Below are 18,286 nucleotides of genomic sequence, written 5' to 3'. Positions count from 1 at the left end.
GTCACAAACACGCCCTGCATTTAGCCAGCCACTCCCCCATTTCTCCAGCCACTCCTGCGTTTTATCCTGGCACGCCTGCGTTTTTCCGCACGCTCCCAGAAACCGGTCAGTTTCCGCCCAGAAACACCCACTTTCTGTCAATCACACTCCGATCACTTCAACGATGAAAATTCTTCGTTCGGACGTGAGTAAATCTACTAAGTTTTGTGCTAAAATACTTAGCGCATGTGCACTGCGTACCATGCGCATGCGCATTTTTGCCTTAATCACTCCGTTGCGAAAATCGGCAATGAGCGAACAACTCGGAATGACCCCCAAAATTACATACATCTCCATGGTTCAGCAGGCCTCTGCAACCTAAGTCTAATGTCACAAAACAATTATTATGTTAGCAGTGTGACATTATGGCCTGCAACCATTACAGAATGTACTTACGCCACAGACATATTAGTAGAGAAGAGCGGGTTCGGTTCCCTGAGAACCGACCCCCCCCCAGAATTTCACTACCCGAGCCCAGATCCGACTCGGAAACCAGATCGAGGCAAAACGTCATTGGATTCTTGCGGGGTTTGGATTCCATATAAGGAGCTGCGCGTCTCCGCCATTTTCACTCTGGCATTGGGGAGTGTAACGAGAGGACGTGTCTCCGTCCCCAGTGTACTGCATCAGTACAGTGTCCGTGTCTTGTGCTGCATCAGTCCAGTCACAGTGGTGGTGTCCTCTGCTGCCATATGTCCAGTGCTGCTGTATAAGTCCAGTCCAGTGGTGCGGTGTTGTGCTGCATCAGTCCAGTAGTGGTGTCTTATGCTGCAATCAGTCCAGTCACAGTGTGGTGTCCTCTGCTGCCATATATGTCCAGTGGTACTGCCATATAGTTCCAGTGATACTGCCGTATATATATACCCTGTTGCAAAGCGGATTACTAAGGCCATAACAACTATGCTGGTGTTAGAAGTGCATCCGGTATCCACCATTAGTGCAGTGGGACTGCAGTGCCACTTCTAGATTGGTCAGGTGTTTGTGCCGGACACTTGTGTCGCTTAGCTTAGTCATACAGCTACCTCATTGCACCTCTTTTACCTCTTTGCAACCGCTGATGTAAAGTAATATTTTTTTCTAAAATGTTCCACTAAAAATTACGGGTGTGGTATTGAAAGTCGACAGTAACTAGGTCGACAATGTCTAGGTCGACCACTATTGGTCGACAGGGTGTCTAGGTCGACAGGGTCTTTAGGTTGACATGTTCTAGGTCGACAGGTCAAAAGGTCAACATGAGTTTTTAATGTTATTTTGGTGTCGTTTTCTTCGTAGAGTGACCGGGAACCCCAATTAGTGCACCGCGTTCGCTCGCCATGCTTCGGGCATGGTGCCTTCGCTCCGCTACCGCTTCACGCGGCACAGATTACCGTTCCAATCGTAGTCCACGTGGATCGTTAAGTATGAAAAGTTTAAAAAAAAGAAAAAAATTGTGAAAAACTCATGTCGACCTTTTGACCTGTCGACCTAGAACATGTCGACCTAAAGACCCTGTCGATCTAGACACCCTGTCGACCTAGTTACTGTCGACCAATAGTGGTCAACCTAGACATTGTCGACCTAGTTACTGTCGACTTTCAGTCCGGATCCCAAAATTACATAAAAAACCATGCTAACATTGTGCTATTTTCATTAATTTAATGGAATCCATACTGAATGCACCTGTCAACAAGCATACATTTCTTTAACCCATGTATTGTTAGGTGGCCTAAATTACTACTAACAGTATTTTTTGAAGACAATAAGTTTGTTTCTTTTGCTTTTCAGGTCCTTCTTGTGTTTGGTCGGCTCTACTGTTCCCCATTCAACCTTCACCTGAAGGCCCAACCAGACTTGTAGGCATGGTGGCCTAATCTTCTATGGAGAAGGAGAGTGAGGACACCCTCATCCTCACTCCTGTGGCGCCACCAGCCTCCATCCCACCTACCCAGCAGCATGAACCCACACAGGGCACATCTCATCCCACCACCACAAGCATGAAGGAGCTTGCTTTTTTCCCTGGAGAGTGTCCAGAAGTACCAGATGGGGTTTATGGAATGATTGAGTGCCCAAATGGACTCCATCACCCATTAGCTCAGGAAGGTGAACAAGACCACCACGGCAGCCCCCACCTGTATGGCCACTGACTTCAAAATGCATCTGGTGGAGCTCACACAGGCCACCTGTAACCAACCAGCAGCCATATGGGAGCAAAGACAAGCATTTATTGCCCTAGAAAGGGAGCTGGTGGCTCAAAGGGCTATTAGGGATGCTCCCTCTACTTCAAAAGCCAGCTCACAAGCCACCAGCCCACAAACAGTATTGATGCTGACTCCCCAAGGCATAGTGTCCATACACAGGGGGATGGCACATAAGGGGCAGGGAGGGACAGAGGCACTTGTGCCTCACAGTGATTGTTTTCTTTATATATATATTCTTGTTTTTCTGTTTATGTATATTTCTGTTTGTTTAACATTAATAAAGTGTCAAATAAAAATTGTGTCCGTTTCTTTATAAAGTAAAGGTGTGTACACACGGTGAGATATAGTCAAAATCTTATGAAAAGTTAGTGCATATCTCAAGGTGTTAGGGTGTGTACACACGGTGAGATAAATCTGTAAGATTTTGACTATATAGTCAAAATCTTATGAAAAGTTAGTGCATATCTCAAGTTGTTAGGCAGCATGCGATACAGATTTGATCCTAATGTGCGCTCCCTTGGAGTCTGTATCGTAAGGCTTGAAAGACTGTGCAGGCAAGTCAATATTGACTATCTAGTGTACTATCTAGTACAAAGTATAATCAAAATTGTCACTTAGTCAAAATCGTACATAGACAAAATTTCAAGCACAGATAGTCAAAATCTGTGCAATCTGTGCTATCTGGGCTCTGGGGGAGTTCAAGGGAAATCGCATAGTCCATAGGTTCTCAAACTCGGTCCTCAGGACCCCACACAGTGCATGTTTTGCAGGTAACCATAGGCGTGCGCACGGGGGGTGCCTGGTGCGCACAGGCACCCCCTAATGTCCGGCACCCCCTCGCACTCCACGCCTGCGATGATCGCGATAAACTGCCGCAGTGCCAGCGCTGCTCATTGCAGTCTGACACTGACAAACAGTGTTGCTGCGCCTGCCGTTCGCCGCCGTGGACAATATAATTCTAGAGGCTCATGCTGGTGTCACGAACGGCTGCCCAGCGCAGCAGCCACACAGGGGGTGACTGATGTCAAGCTCCGCCTCCCGCCCGCGCTCTCCAGTCTCCTCCAGCGGCTATGCACATGCAGGGGGGTGAGTGAGAGCTGCTCCTCAAGCATTTTTCTTCTCATGGGGGTGGACTGGCCTAGTCAGATGCAGCGTCTCCTGTCTGTAGGTATAAGACGCATGTTAGGGGGTAACTGCGGTAGTGGCGGGTCCGGTGGGGGATGGGTACGCGGGCGTCTTTGATTAAAGATGCTGGCCGGGCGGGCTCTCGCTGACCCGGCAGGGGCTGGCAGCGTCTCTGCAATTATGGTGGCTGTGTTTTACTTTTTGGTGAAAAAGATATGTGTGTACACTACAGTATGTATACTATGGTGTCAGCTGTGTCTGCTGTGTATATCTATGCTACTGTGTGTGTCTACTGTATATATGCATGTTGTATACTACTGCTATATGTGATGTATGTATGTATATTATCTATGTGTATGTTCACTATTAATTGAGTTTACTGTGTCAATGTATGCTGTGTGTGTATGTGTACTACGTGATTGGTGACATGCTGTGATGTAGTTTAATTATTAACATCTCCTAGGAGTGCCGGCCATTGTTTTTGCTGAAAAAAAAAATATATATATATATATATATATATATGGAACCCCCCCCCCCATAAAAATCCTGCATTTGCCTCTGCGCAGTGTCCTCACTGTCCTGTAACTGCCACCGCCAGCCACGCCAACATCACAGGCCCAGCCCAGGTAGCGTTCCTCTCAGGATGAATCGGATCCGCCACCAGAGCGGAGGACACAGCTGAGCGAGCCTGAGACAGTTCAGCACTCAGCAAAGAGTGTAAAGGTGCATACACACTGGGCAAAAATCGCCCAGTGTGTATGGGCCTTAAGACACACGCTATCTGTCAGTGTGTCACTGAGACAGCTCTGTTTAATATGTTAAATTTTGATTTTTTTATTACTATGGATTATTTGTATCCCTCAAAATATTTATTATTAATAATGTGTTATACTATTGTAATAACGGTGAGCACTACGGGGGTATTATGTGTATCTGGCACTGTTGGTGGCATATTGTTTGCCATAATGTGAATTCCGGCTCATACTGTGTGACATAACGTGTGTTTTGGATCATACTGTGTGGCGTAACGTTAATTTCAGTTCATACTGTATGTCAAAGGGTGAAATTTCGACTCATACTGAGTGGTGTAATGTGACTTTCGTCTCATACTGTGTGGCGTAATGTGAATTTCGGCTCATACTGTGTGGCGTAATGTGAATTTTGGCTCATACTGTGTGGCGTAATGTGAATTTCAGCTCATACAGTGTGGTATAATCTGAATTTTTGCTCATACTGTGTGGCGTAATGTGAATTTCAGCTCATACTGTGTGGCGTAATATGAATTTTGTCTCATACTGTGTGGTGTAATGTGAATTTTGTCTAATACTGTGTGGCGTAATATGAGTTTCGGCTCATACTGTGTGGTGTAATGTGAATTTCAGCTCATACTGTGTGGTGTAATGTGAATTTCAGCTCATACTGTGTGGGGTAATGTGAATTTCGGCTCATACTGTGTGGTATAATGTTAATTTTGTCTCATACTGTGTGGCATAATGTGAATTCGGCTCATACTGTGTGGGGTCATGTGAATTTCAGCTCATACTGTGTGGCGTAATGTTAATTTTGTCTCATACTGTATGGGGTAATGTGAATTTGGCTCATACTGTGTGGGGTCATGTGAATTTCAGCTCATACTGTGGGGCGTAATGTTAATTTTGTCTCATACTGTGTGGCGTAATGTGAATTTAGCTCATACTGTGTGGGGTCATGTGAATTTCATCTCATACTCTGTGGCATAATGTGAATTTTGTCTCATAATGTGAATAAGGGGCACTACTGTCAGTAGCTGCTGAGCATGGGGACATGTGTGACAAATGCTGATGTATTGCATAGGAAAGGTCTGTTGGCATAGAAAGAGGCAAATGAGGCTCTGATGGAACATGTGTAAATTATAACCTTACTTGTCTTATATTAAGATGGAAATGTTCGTCCCGGCAGCCAGGATCCCGGCTGTCATGATCCCGACAGCGGGATACCGACCACCAGTGTGCCTGCAGTGGAGTGAGCGCTAGAAAGCCACTCTGCGGGCACGGTGCCAGTTTTCCGACAGGCGGTCTCATGATCACCTCCCATTTGGCTCAATAAATCTCCCGTACTTTTCAGAGTGGCCCACTCAAAATTAGGGTGTAGTGCTGGGGGGTGCAAGGGGTGTGTGTGGGGTGGGGGTGGGGAGGGGAATGCATATGCATCTAGTTCCGCCACTAGGTCAGGGATAGATTGGGGAAGTGTAAGCAGTGAATAGGATACAGCGGCAGCTAGCACTCAGGGTTATGCCATAGCAGACCATCAGTACTGCCTGGTGGTCGCACCATTATATTTCATTTTTTTTTCTCTGGGGTATATTATATCTACTTTATTATTAGGGAGAAATTAGATTAAGCCATGTGATTTTACTGAGAGAATGTAAAATAGTTCTAGACATGTCTATGGGTGGTGCTAGACACGCCCAAAAGGCGGTGCTTATTACACCCAAAAGGCGGTGCTAGACATGCCCTCCGGGGGGGTGCACCCCCTAAATAAATGAGCTGCGCACGCCTATGCAGGTAACCCAGCAGGTGCACAGCTGTATTATTACTCACTGACACATTTTAAAAGGTCCACAGGTGGAGTTAATTATTTCACTTGTGATTCTGTGAGGAGACCTGCAAAACATGCACTGTGTGGGGTCCTGAGGACCGAGTTTGAGAACCTGTGGCATAGTCAAAATCGGACATAGCAAGGATCTCACCGTGTGTACACACCTTAAGTTAAGTTGTTAGTGTAAACTGATATTAAATTTTTTGTAATGTGTTTTTTTATGTAGACGTACAGTAGGTACATTATTTAGGAGGAGCATTATAGGTAATGGGTTTGTGTAGTGGGTTTTTTACACTTACATGTAGGTACAATAGTTTTAGGGGTTAAATTATTGTAAATGACTTTTTAAAGTAAGATATATATTTTGAAATATTTATTTATTGTAAACTCCACTGGGTCAGGGACTAAGGTGATAGACTGAAATATTATCTATAAAACTGTGTGGAATATATATGTACCATATGAATAACTGTAAATAAATAAATAAAACTGTTAATAATACTTTGAAGTAGAAAAATAAGACACGTGCTATTTTTGACTACTCTCTATCCATAGATTAATACACTTAATTTACATATGATGCATTATGTAAAATGTACAGATGTGTCCTTGTTCATTTGTGGTTTTTACAAGCTGCGTGCGTTTGTCTCACACAAGCGAACACTCAGGCTGCAACGGCTAGTTGTGGTGTGCGTATGCACCATGCATTCCTATAGAAGTGGTGCATATGCACATGCCTTCAAATAATTGCAGGCGCACTATTTGCGGCAAATAAGTGTTGTTTGCCGTGAATAGCTATTAAGATGAGTGCTATGTATACAAGATAAAAAGTCAGTGCGCTAGTCCTTAATTTATCACCGTCAGTCACTTTGTCAGTGTCTAGGTTGATTGGTTATTTTCGTACCACTTTCTCTACTGTGAGTCAGTGGATGGCAGCTCGGTTCTTCGGAACGCCACTAGGTCAATGGCCAAAGAAATCTGGAAATAATGGAGTTGGAACAAGCACCCTAAAGTGTAGTAGTTCTTAAAACAAATTATCCACATATAGTGCTCCAAGTTTAAATAAGTCATTTTGAAGAGACTCCACATCGCTATCTGAATTAATTACCTGACACAGCTTAGTATCATCAAGATTGACACTGTGCTTTCCAGGCCTATTCCTACAGTAGATCATTGATAAATATATTAAACAGTAGCTGGCCAAGTATGGACCCTTGTAGTATTCCGCCGACTACTGGTGCCCAGCTGGAGAACATCTCGTTGACCACTACTCATTGTACTTTGTTATCCAGCCAATTACCTATCCATGTACAAATAGTACAGGTCTGTACATTCTAGACCAAGTTCCCTTAATTTGATGATCAGTCTCCTGTGAGGCACTGTATCGAAGGCTTTTGCAAAATCTGAATACACCACATCCACTGCTTTTCCCTGATCAAGATTCTCGCTCACTTCCTCGTAGAAGCTAATTAAGTTAGGGTGTGTACACACGGTGAGATCCTTGCTATGCCCGATTTTCACTTTGCGATTTCCCTTGTACTCCCCGGAGCCCAGCACCACCGATTTTGACTAACTTTTCTTGAGCTATGGAGTATGTGTGCTTACGATTTTGGCTTATGTGAGATGTCATTGACATGTGAGATGAACTAGATAGTACACCGATCTAGCAAGGACTGACTTGCCTGCACAGTCTATCTTTTCTTGCGATGCCGACCTGGCGGGACCGCGAATCGGGATCGAAAGGTGACTTTCACCTTGCGATCTGCACTAACTTTTCTTGCAATTTTGACTATATAGTCAAAATCAAAAGAAAAATCTCACCGTGTGTACACACCCTTAGTTTTACATGATCTGTCCCTTACAAAACCATGCTGACTTTTGCTAATAATCTTATTAACCTGCAGATAATCCTCTATACCAGCGGTGGACAACTCGCGACTCTCGAGCCGCATGCGGCTCTTTCTATCTTCGCATGCAGCTCGTAAGCTCCCACGACGCCTCCCGCTGCCCTAGTCTGCAGTGCCTGGCGCCGGTCCGTGAACCAATCAGAGCTCACAGACTGGCAGCCAATCAGGAGTCTTAGCTGCCGGTCCATAACCTCCGATTGGCTCACGAACTGGCGCCTAATTAGAGAGAATCAACGCCGCTGGGTAGTGGAGACTGAGGGGCAGGAGAGGTGCACGCTGCGCTCTCCTCCCCTCACAAGCAGCAGACTGAACAGAGCAGCAGCGCGGCGGTGAGCAGCACTTGGGGTGGGAGTGCAGTGTGGGGACATGTGTATCTTACACTGGGGGCATATCTGGCACTGGGGGCATATCTGGCACTGTGGACATATCTGGCACTGGGGGGACAGGTTTCTGGCACTGGGGGCATATCTGGCACTGGGGGAACGTGCATCTGGCACTGGGGGCATATCTGGCACTGGGGGGACATGTGTTTCTGGCACCCGGGGCATATCTGGCACTGGGGGGGATGTGTGGCTGGCAGTGGGGGCATATCTGGCACTGGGGAGATGTGTAGCTGACAGTGGGGGCAAATTTGGCACTGGGGAGACATGTAGCTGACAGTGGGGGCAAATTTGGCACTAGGGAGACATGTAGCTGACAGTGGGGGCAAATTTGGCACTGGAGTACGTGTAACTGGCAGTGGAGGCATATTTGGCACTGGGGGCAAATCTGGCACTGGGGAGACATGTAGCTAGCAGTGGGGGCATATCTGGCACTGGGGGCATATATGGCACTGGGGGGCATGTGTATCTGGCACTGTGGGCATATCTGGCACTGTGGGCATATCTGGTACTGGGGGACATGTTTATCTGGCACTGGGGGCATATCTGGCACTGGGGGCATATCTGGCACTGGGGGGACATGTGTATCTTACACTGGGGGCATATCTGGCACTGGGGGCATATCTGGCCCTGGGGGGACATGTGTATCTTACACTGGGGGCATATCTGGCACTGGGGAGATGTGTACTGTATCTGGCACTGGGGGGACATGTGTATCTTACACTGGGGGCATATCTGGCACTGGGGAGATGTGTACTGAATCTGGCACTGGGGGCATATCTGGCACTGGGGGGACATGTGTATCTTACACTGGGGGCATATCTGGCACTGGGGAGATGTGTACTGTATCTGGCACTGGGGGCATATCTGGCACTGGGGGCATATCTGGCACTGGGGGGACATGTGTATCTTACACTGGGGGCATATCTGGCACTGGGGGCATATCTGGCCCTGGGGGGACATGTGTATCTTACACTGGGGGCATATCTGGCACTGGGGAGATGTGTACTGTATCTGGCACTGGGGGCATATCTGGCACTGGGGGGACATGTGTATCTTACACTGGGGGCATATCTGGCACTGGGGAGATGTGTACTGTATCTGGCACTGGGGGCATATCTGGCACTGGGGGGACATGTGTATCTTACACTGGGGGCATATCTGGCACTGGGGAGATGTGTACTGTATCTGGCACTGGGGGCATATCTGGCACTGGGGAGATGTGTATCTGGCAGTGGGGGCATATCTGGCACTATGGGGACATATATGTATCTGGTACTGTAGGGGCATATATGTATCTGGCACTGTGGAGGAATATATGTATCTGGCACTGTGGGGACATATATGTATCTGGCTCTGTGGGGACATATATCTATCTGGCACTGTGGGGGCATATATGTATCTGGCACTGTGGAGGCACCCATTTTTTGGTGTTTTTATGTGTATGTGGCACTGTACAGGGGCCTTATTTGTATGTGGCACTGTACAACATGACTAAAAATGGGGTTAGGACACAAGGTCATACTCTTACAAACGTCAAACTGAAAGGTGTGCGCATAAAAATGGGGTGTGGCTTTGTGACAACTAAGCCATACCCCATTTTTGCTCGCGAGCCTTTAGCGCGTGCATGATATGGCTCTTACCCTTGACTACAGATCTTTTCTGGCTCTTTGCCACTGACTGGTTGGCCACCCCTGCTCTATACTATCCCTCAAGATACCTTCTGTTACAGGTGGGTTAAGTTCGAGGAAACCCAGATGGGTGGATTCCCAGATAAGTACTTCAACAAATATCTTGAATATATATAAATATGAATTTCTTGTATACTTAGCTAAGGTTATTGATCAATTCAGCAGATGTTAAATACAGCAATCACATCAGCATACTCAGAAGCCTCGCCCTCTTCGTCTAGAGGCTGAGTTATATTCAGATCATCCTGGTTCATCCAGGCTATCTAGGCTGCTTTAACATTGAACATTTCCATCTTATATAGGCTGGAGAACTCCTGAGTAAGGCTATTTCATATGTACAAAGTTCATATTACGACATATACATAAATGCTAAGAAACAGTAGGGGGCAGTGTTGCCTCAATTTTGAGTGTTAGAAATAACATAAAAATACCAATGTGTAACATGGATTATATAGATTAACACACAAGCTAAAACACCATTGTCTCAATATGAAGACGCAAACATTACAATGTTGACATATGTCCAACTCCAAACACTTGTCTTGTTTTTGTCTGTCTCATATAACCAGACAATGGACATTGCCCGTGCTTGTAAAATATACCTGTGTCAGGAATACTGACACACACAGAACATATCAGTTTGCAATAAATATATATTTCCCTTGTATTAAATATATATATATATATATATATTTCCTCCTTCTTGTCCTATTAAAAACACCATATTATGGGGGTCATTCCGAGTTGTTCGCTCGGTAAAAATCTTCGCATCGCAGCGATTTTCTGCTTAGTACGCATGCGCAATGTTCGCACTGCGACTGCGCCAAGAAATTTTGCTATGAAGATAGTTTTTTTACTCACGGCTTTTTCTTCGCTCCGGCGATCGTAATGTGATTGACAGGAAATGGGTGTTACTGGGTGGAAACACAGCGTTTTATGGGCGTGTGGGAAAAAACGCTACCGTTTCCGGAAAAAACGCAGGAGTGGCCGGAGAAACGGAGGAGTGTCTGGGCAAACGCTGGGAGTGTTTGTGACGTCAAACCAGGAACGACAAGCACTGAACTGATCGCAGATGCCGAGTAAGTCTGAAGCTACTCTGAAACTGCTAAGTAGTTTGTAATCGCAATATTGCGAATACATCGTTCGCAATTTTAAGAAGCTAAGATTCACTCCCAGTAGGCGGCGGCTTAGCGTGTGTAACTCTGCTAAAATCGCCTTGCGAGCGAACAACTCGGAATGAGGGCCTATATTCATAACAAACACCAACCACTTTTCTAAAAATGTAACATAAAGCACTCATATAATTCTTTGTATTTGGTGCTAAAAACACTTGAAAGCATGACATTGGTAATAGTGCCATTTATTTTTGTATCACTCCTGATACACTCCACCCTTGCTCTCAGGGGGTTTTGCAACATATACCTTTCTCCTGTATCAGTAATCATCTTAACTGGATATGATTTAACATTTTCTAAATTAGAACAAACCTTACATATTTTCACCATATACCACATTTAATCACCAAATATATTGCTAAAAACATAAGCACAGCATATCCTACTAGGTGTATGATTCTTATGAGCCACCCTTTTAAGAGAACCAATTTGCTGGATTTAACCAGGATATCTATCCTGTAGCATCTAAATCATACACTGGATCATTGTGGGATTTCCTAAACTCCTCTGTTAATTTCTGTACTTGCTTGATATGGGCCGTTATAGGGTGACCAAAATTATCTGCTATGTAATTACAGCATGCAGGACCCACTATTTGGCACATACCTCCAAGTTATTTGTTGAAGTACTTTTCTGGGAATCCACCCATCTGGGTTTCCTCAAACTTAACCAACCTGTGACACCTTCCAATATTTTACCCGCTATAGAGGTTAAACTAACTGGTCTATAGTTACCAGGATTATTTTTAGTTGCCTTTATAAATAAAGGCACTACCTCCGCTATGCGCCAATCCTTAGGTACCCTGCCTGATCTGACTGAACTGTGAAAAATCAAGTATAGGGGTTTTGCTAGCTCTATAATAACCCCCGGATGAAAACCATCTGGGCCTGGTGATTTATTAATCATTATTTTGCTTAGTCTCTCCAGGACAACTTCCTCACTTAAACAAGCATCCAGACAAGAGTCATTACCTTCACTATCATTATGCAGTACTCTCAACGACTGATCCTTCCTGGTGAACACTGAGGAAACAAAAATTGTTCAGTATTACCGATTTTATTTCATCATCGTTTATCAAAGCACCCAATTCATTTTTTAATGGGCCTACGTTCTCCTTCTTTAGCCTTTTACTGTTTATGTATTTATAAAACTTTTTAGGTTTGCTTTTACTCTCTATTTGCTACAATTTTAGCTGCCCTTATTACTTTTTTGCATTTTTTATTGCATTCCTTGTAATGCTGGAATGACTCCTCCCCTCCATTAGATTTAAATGTTTTGAAAGCACGCCTCTTTTTAGTCATTGCTTCTTTGACCTCCTTAGGCCTATGGGAGTTATTTTTGTGGTCTTTTTGATCACTGAAAATAATACATTCTTGATTTTAATAACTTGTTAAATGTCTCCAATTTATGTCCATGGTCCCTGCCGCTGCATCCATCTAGGCAAAGGGGTGTTCTTTTTTTGGTCCAGGGGTGGGGATTTTTTTTTGGTCAATCTAATACATTCTTGTTTTTAAAAACTTGTTCCAAATCTCCAATTTATGCCCATGGTCCGTCCTCCCAAATCCTGCCCATTGCCAGATTGTTTTGTGGGGGCCCAAACAAACCAATCATTTCAGCCACATGTGACAGTCCCTCTCGCTGAAATGACTGGTTTGTTAAACTTTGCATGTCCTGTTTAATTAATATACAAAATAAGGGTGGGTGGGAGGGTCCAATAACAATTCCATATTGCACCTTATTTCTTTGTGTTGTGTGCTCTTTGGAGAATTTTTTGGGCATAGTTTATAAAACTGCCATCCTGTCTGCCACTGTAGTGGCACTCCCATATGTGCCACGTGTTTGTGCCACCTACTTCTGTCGCTTAACTTAGTCATCCAGCTACCTCGTGCAACCTTTTGGCCTAAACTGGATAAAAACAATATTGTGAGCTATGAGGTGTTCAAAATAGACTGGGAATGAGTGGAAATTAATGTTATTGAGGTTATTGATACCGTAGGAACAAAAACACCCCCAAATTCTGTGATTTTAACTGTTTTTATGATTTATTTATTTTTAATTAGAAAAAAAACAAAACAAAAACACACAAGGTCGGTTTTGGCAAAACCAATCCAAAACCGAAACACGAAGAAAACGAACAAAACCAAAACCCCAACCTAAAAATGGCCAGGTGCACATCTCTAGTATTAAGATGGGTTAAGAAAGCTACTACAGCAACAGAGACTAGACATTACAATTCCTATTTGATAGCCAGAGTTTATTTAGAGGGTTCAAAATTCTAATTACTTTGAACTGATAGAAGAGTTACAGTAGTTTAGGATCACTCTTATGAATAAAGACAATAGTCATCTACAAGTTATCATTAGTTACTATCAAAGCAGCGGCGTTTCTAGCGAGGAGGGGACCCGTGTACAGACTTCGTGTGTGGGCCCCCTCCTCTCCTGTAGCCGTCACCGCCGCTGTCCGCCGCTTTCAGCGCTGAGACTCTGGCACAGTGCCAGAGTCTACAGCGCATGTGCAGAACTCCGAAAACTGGGCGCCGCACCATTTTTCCGAAGTCCTGCGCATGCGCTGTAGTCTCTACCATAGCGGCGGTGACGACTATGGTAGAGGAGGGGGCACACACACCGATTGACGCCGGAAAGGTAAGTATAGAAGAAATGGGTGCAGTGTGTGCGATGTGGGCCCCCTCTGGACTCAGGGGCCCGTGTGCACCGCACACACTGCACCCATTATAGATACGCCAGTGTATTAAAGCCTAAAGATGAACAATTTTTTATATACAGTTCTCAACAGGCACAAAAAGAGTATGTTGTTTCACACACAATAAATTAACAACAGGACACAAATAAGTCTATATAGAGCAATGTACTGCATAGTGACAGGAGATGTAGTTATGTGACTGGCATTCCGGAGACCGCCACCTACATCCCGAACACTCATCATCCAAATGGACGGCATGCCGACCAACAGGGCTTTGTTGCACTCACCCTCACTCGCCGGTCATTTATATGCCGGGATCCCGCCGTTGTTATTGTGACCGTCACACATGCCCAACCTGGTAACAGTGTAAAAAATACAATACTGCATGCATGCAACTGCTATTTACATTGAGCAAATGCCCCATTGGTTTTACTAGGTTATCCCCACAAAGGTTTCCTCTTTTTTCTGCATTAGAATGCCTTTTGTCCCCTTTGCTGAACAAAGAACCTTAGATAAAATTTGATATAGTTGTCTATCAGATAATTGTCTGTTCCCAATTTATTAATTCATAAGTATGACGGGATCCGGTCAGGATCCCGGTGGTTGAGATCCCAGCAGTCAAAATGCCGGTGCCAGAATCCTGACCCCACTTGGAATGGCGACACCAGCATCCCGAATAGGGTCACAAGCCTGGCACCGGAATCCTGAATGAGCATGTGCTGGGATGTAGGACAGGTAAGGTGCAGGGATGGGGGGGTTAGGGTTAGGCTGCGGGAAGGTGGGTTAGGTTTAGGCTGCAGGGAGGGGGTAGGTTTAGGCACCCCTAAAGGAGAGTTACAGGCTGTGGGGGGGAGGGTTGAGTTTAGGCTATGGGGAAAGGGGTTAGGTTTTGGCACCACTAGGAAAGGTTAGGTTTAGGCTGCAACAAGTGAGGTTTAGGAGGCCATTGGGGGAAGGTAAGTATCAAGTATACTTACCTTCTCCCTGTCGAAATTCTCTATAGCGAGATGCCGTGGTCGGTATTCTGACCACCGTCATCCCACCCGCTGGAATTTCAATCCATTACCCAGTATGACATCCATTTTCTCTCATAATAAGTCCTTCTTATTTTAGCCATTTTTGTTAGTAATTCCTTCTTATACAGTATGTAGATCTTTAGGACCCTAAGTTGAGTGGCAGATTTTACCTATCCCCCCCTGCCCCCCTTCCCAGTAAAATCCACCACCTCAGCTCATGTCAGTAAGCCAGATGCAATCCGTGAGACTGCACTGGCTTCACTGTGACTGGCAGTGGCTTCCTATTGTCACTACAGGCAGTCCCACTGGTAAGTGTTTCATCTATCTGGGGCTGCCAGCCTAGGCTGCAATTAGTAGAGAGCTGGCTTCCTGTAGGGAATGCACTGGACCCGGTGTCTATTAACTACATTATGCAGGTGCCAGGACCCGGTGGGAACCAGAGAGCAGGGACCCTTCAGCACAGCCAGCGGCAGCCCCCTACTCCACCCAAGTAGGAGCTGCCACTGCCTAAATACATCCAGTAAAAGCTTCATGTCACCAATTTGATAAAGCAACACTATAGGCTAAATGTAATAGCCTGTGAGCTGCCGGAGGTGTGGGACTTGTAAAATAATACCAACAAACTCACAGACAGTATATGAATTTTAAAATATATTGATGATTCCTATCAAATTCCCTTATGTGAGATTTAGTAGACCATTTGAAGCACCAATGTTCTTTACAGAAATCCAAAGAGAGTTTACAGTTTATTTGAAAATTTACTGATTTTAAACAAATGAGTTACTTAATTAATGGGCATCAATCATCATCCAAATGAAACTGTTCCTAATCCAGTTCAGAATTAAGAACATATACAATTTAACAAATCAAAGTCGAAGCTATTTTGTAAGCCACCTATAGATGTGTGAAATTTTAAAACTGTTCTATGAAAAATTACCTTCATTCCATTTTTGGATAATTCCACACATCTTTAGCTCTGCTCAGATTCTCTGCTTTTTTATTTTTAAAACTTGGACATGTGGCCATAACTACCATTTGTCCAGGATTGCATCCTACTACAGCAAAGAGAGGAATTAATTGATAAAGTAATTACACCTTTTCTACAAAAATGTTGCATTTACAGGTACAGCACAAAATGCCATTCTGCCAGATGATTAAACAAGACGGAGCTTTGTCTGTTCTACCATGAAATTCCAGTGAAATTTAGTTGCAACTACACTCTTCTCTAAGGGGCCTATTTATCACATCCGCATCCAAGGATGCGGATGTGAGGTGACAAAATCATCCATAACCACACTGTGATAATAGGTTACATCACAGGGATCAATTATTGCATGTATGGACAGAGCTTGCAGCCCGCAGGTCAATATACTTACCACTCCAGGAAACCGATCCACGCTGCTCCTGCAGGGCTGCGGGGCGCTGGAGTCTGTGCGCTGCGGTGACCCCCGGTTCTGTAAAGTGCTCTGCCGCTTTGCAGCATCACTTTACTGCACCGGGGGATCACAGCGCAGCACATGGAGGACCCGGCAACTTTTTTTTTTTGCTTTAAACACTGATCAGCTTGTGTGTCCATCGGACATACAGAGCTTATCACCGGAGGCCGATCCCCACTCAGCTTTCTGTGCCAGGGGTCAGAGAAAGCTGGGCATAGGCTGCAGTTCGCAGTGCTGCCCTGTGATTTTACCAGCCTGAGCTGGCAAAATTATCACATGGTACACTGCAGTGTGTTTTTACATTTGATACTGAAAAATGTGAAAAGGGTGTGGAACCCCCCTCTTCACATTTTTTAGTAAATATAATGATAATGAATGTGCCTCTAAAGGCCCATACACACTAGACGAGAAAGTAAAAGATCTCGCTCAAAAAAGCCATTCTGTGCTAGATCTTTTACAATCTCGTCCAGTGTGTACACTCGATGTCATTAATGTCATTAATGACCCCCTCCCTTATCTGTACATGTTAACAACAGCCATGCTACAGATGCTGCATGGGTGTTGTTCTCCCTGCTGCCCACCCCCTGCCCCGCCGTCGCTTCCTTCCCCACTGGCATTGGCAAGTGTGTACGCACTTGCCAATGCCGGCACCCCGCTGGGTCCCCGCCGCCGCCAATATCGGCGTCGGCGGGGATTGTGCAGTGTGTATGGGGCTTAAGTGTTTTCTTATGACACAGCAAAGTATTAATATAAATGTAATATTTGAATGCTTGAAATCAATCTCAAAATTTCCTGGATTAAATTTGTTTGTCAAATATTAGTTTGATTCCCTCATCAGAAACATTATTAGATAAATGTTAATGTCAAGAGTAAGACAAATATAAATGTTACATATTAACTTCAGAAAATTGTATAGTAAATATTTGAACAAATACAAATATGTATTGATACATTAAAAACCTGTAAGAGTTTCATATAGGACCACATAAAAATACACCCACATTACCTATACAGGTTGAGTATCCCATATCCATATATTCCGAAATACGGAATATTCCGAAATACGGAATTTTTTGACGGAGAGTGAGACAGTGAAACTTTGTTTTCTGATGGCTCAATGTACACAAACTTTGTTTAATAGACAGAGTTATTAAAAATATTGTATTAAATGACCTCCAGTCTGTGTGTATAAGGTGTATATGAAACATTAATGAATTGTGTGAATGTAGACACACTTTGTTTAATGCACAAAGTTATTAAAAATATTGGCTAAAATGACCTTCAGGCTGTGTGTATAAGGTGTATATGAAACATAAAGGCATTCTGTGCTTAGATTTAGGTCCCATCGCCATGATATCTCATTATGTTATGCAATTATTCCAAAATACGGAAAAATCCGATATCCAAAATATTTCTGGTCCCAAGCATTTTGGATAAGGGAGACTCAACCTGTATTAATATTCTATAGTAAAAATATTAAATTATTTAATTATATATCATTAAAAAACCTATATGAGTTCCATATCCTGTAGGCGCACATAAATAATTTACATAGAGTACCCATATAATATGATCTTATGTATAAAAATGATGGTCACTACTAACTCGGATATATCCACCATGCCACTTGATATCATTTGAGAAAGAACTTTTCCTTGCATTAGACTTGGTAATACCAACAATTAGGAGAGACTCACTGCACTCTGGAGTTCATATATAATCCAAGTGCCCCATTAACCGTCATTTATTAGTCAGAATTGCACTATTTTATGCCTATGGTTTCTTTTTTATACATTTGATCATATTCTATAGGTAGTCTTGTACAGTATTCTTCTAGCAGCCGCCAATCAGAGAGGGACCTCCCAACCCCTCGGTATCCCTGCACCCTCCCTGAGTGTCTGCAATGCTGCCAATTACTGCACAGAAGAGCAGCCCCCGGGAAATGTAAGTTCACCCTCCTCAGCCTCCCAGTGAGTACCTGGTGGCTGTAGTCAATGTGGAAATCAAAGTCACAATGGTCTCGCTAGTCCGATGGTGATTGCCATGAGTTCTGATGTCTGAAG

General features: G+C 44.1%; 1 protein-coding gene across 10 annotated transcripts in view; it reads right to left on the bottom strand.

The window, feature by feature from the left end:
- Positions 1–18,286, bottom strand: part of LOC134927784 (poly(rC)-binding protein 3-like) — a 2,026,162-nt gene that overhangs the window by 1,564,409 nt on the left and 443,467 nt on the right. For 8 of the 10 annotated variants that reach the window (XM_063922741.1, XM_063922740.1, XM_063922743.1 and 5 more), the window contains exon 2: positions 18,202–18,280. The gene's annotated coding sequence lies outside the window, so the exon portion shown is untranslated. Of the gene's footprint in view, positions 1–12,042; positions 12,094–18,201; positions 18,281–18,286 lie in introns of all 10 variants that reach the window. The other 2 variants (XM_063922734.1, XM_063922737.1) reach the window with 1 other exon arrangement.

Source organism: Pseudophryne corroboree, chromosome 5 (assembly GCF_028390025.1).
Source record: "Pseudophryne corroboree isolate aPseCor3 chromosome 5, aPseCor3.hap2, whole genome shotgun sequence".
Taxonomy (NCBI): Eukaryota; Metazoa; Chordata; class Amphibia; order Anura; family Myobatrachidae; genus Pseudophryne; species Pseudophryne corroboree.
Note: the sequence above shows the minus strand (reverse complement) of the source record. Positions and strands in the feature narration are given on the sequence as shown.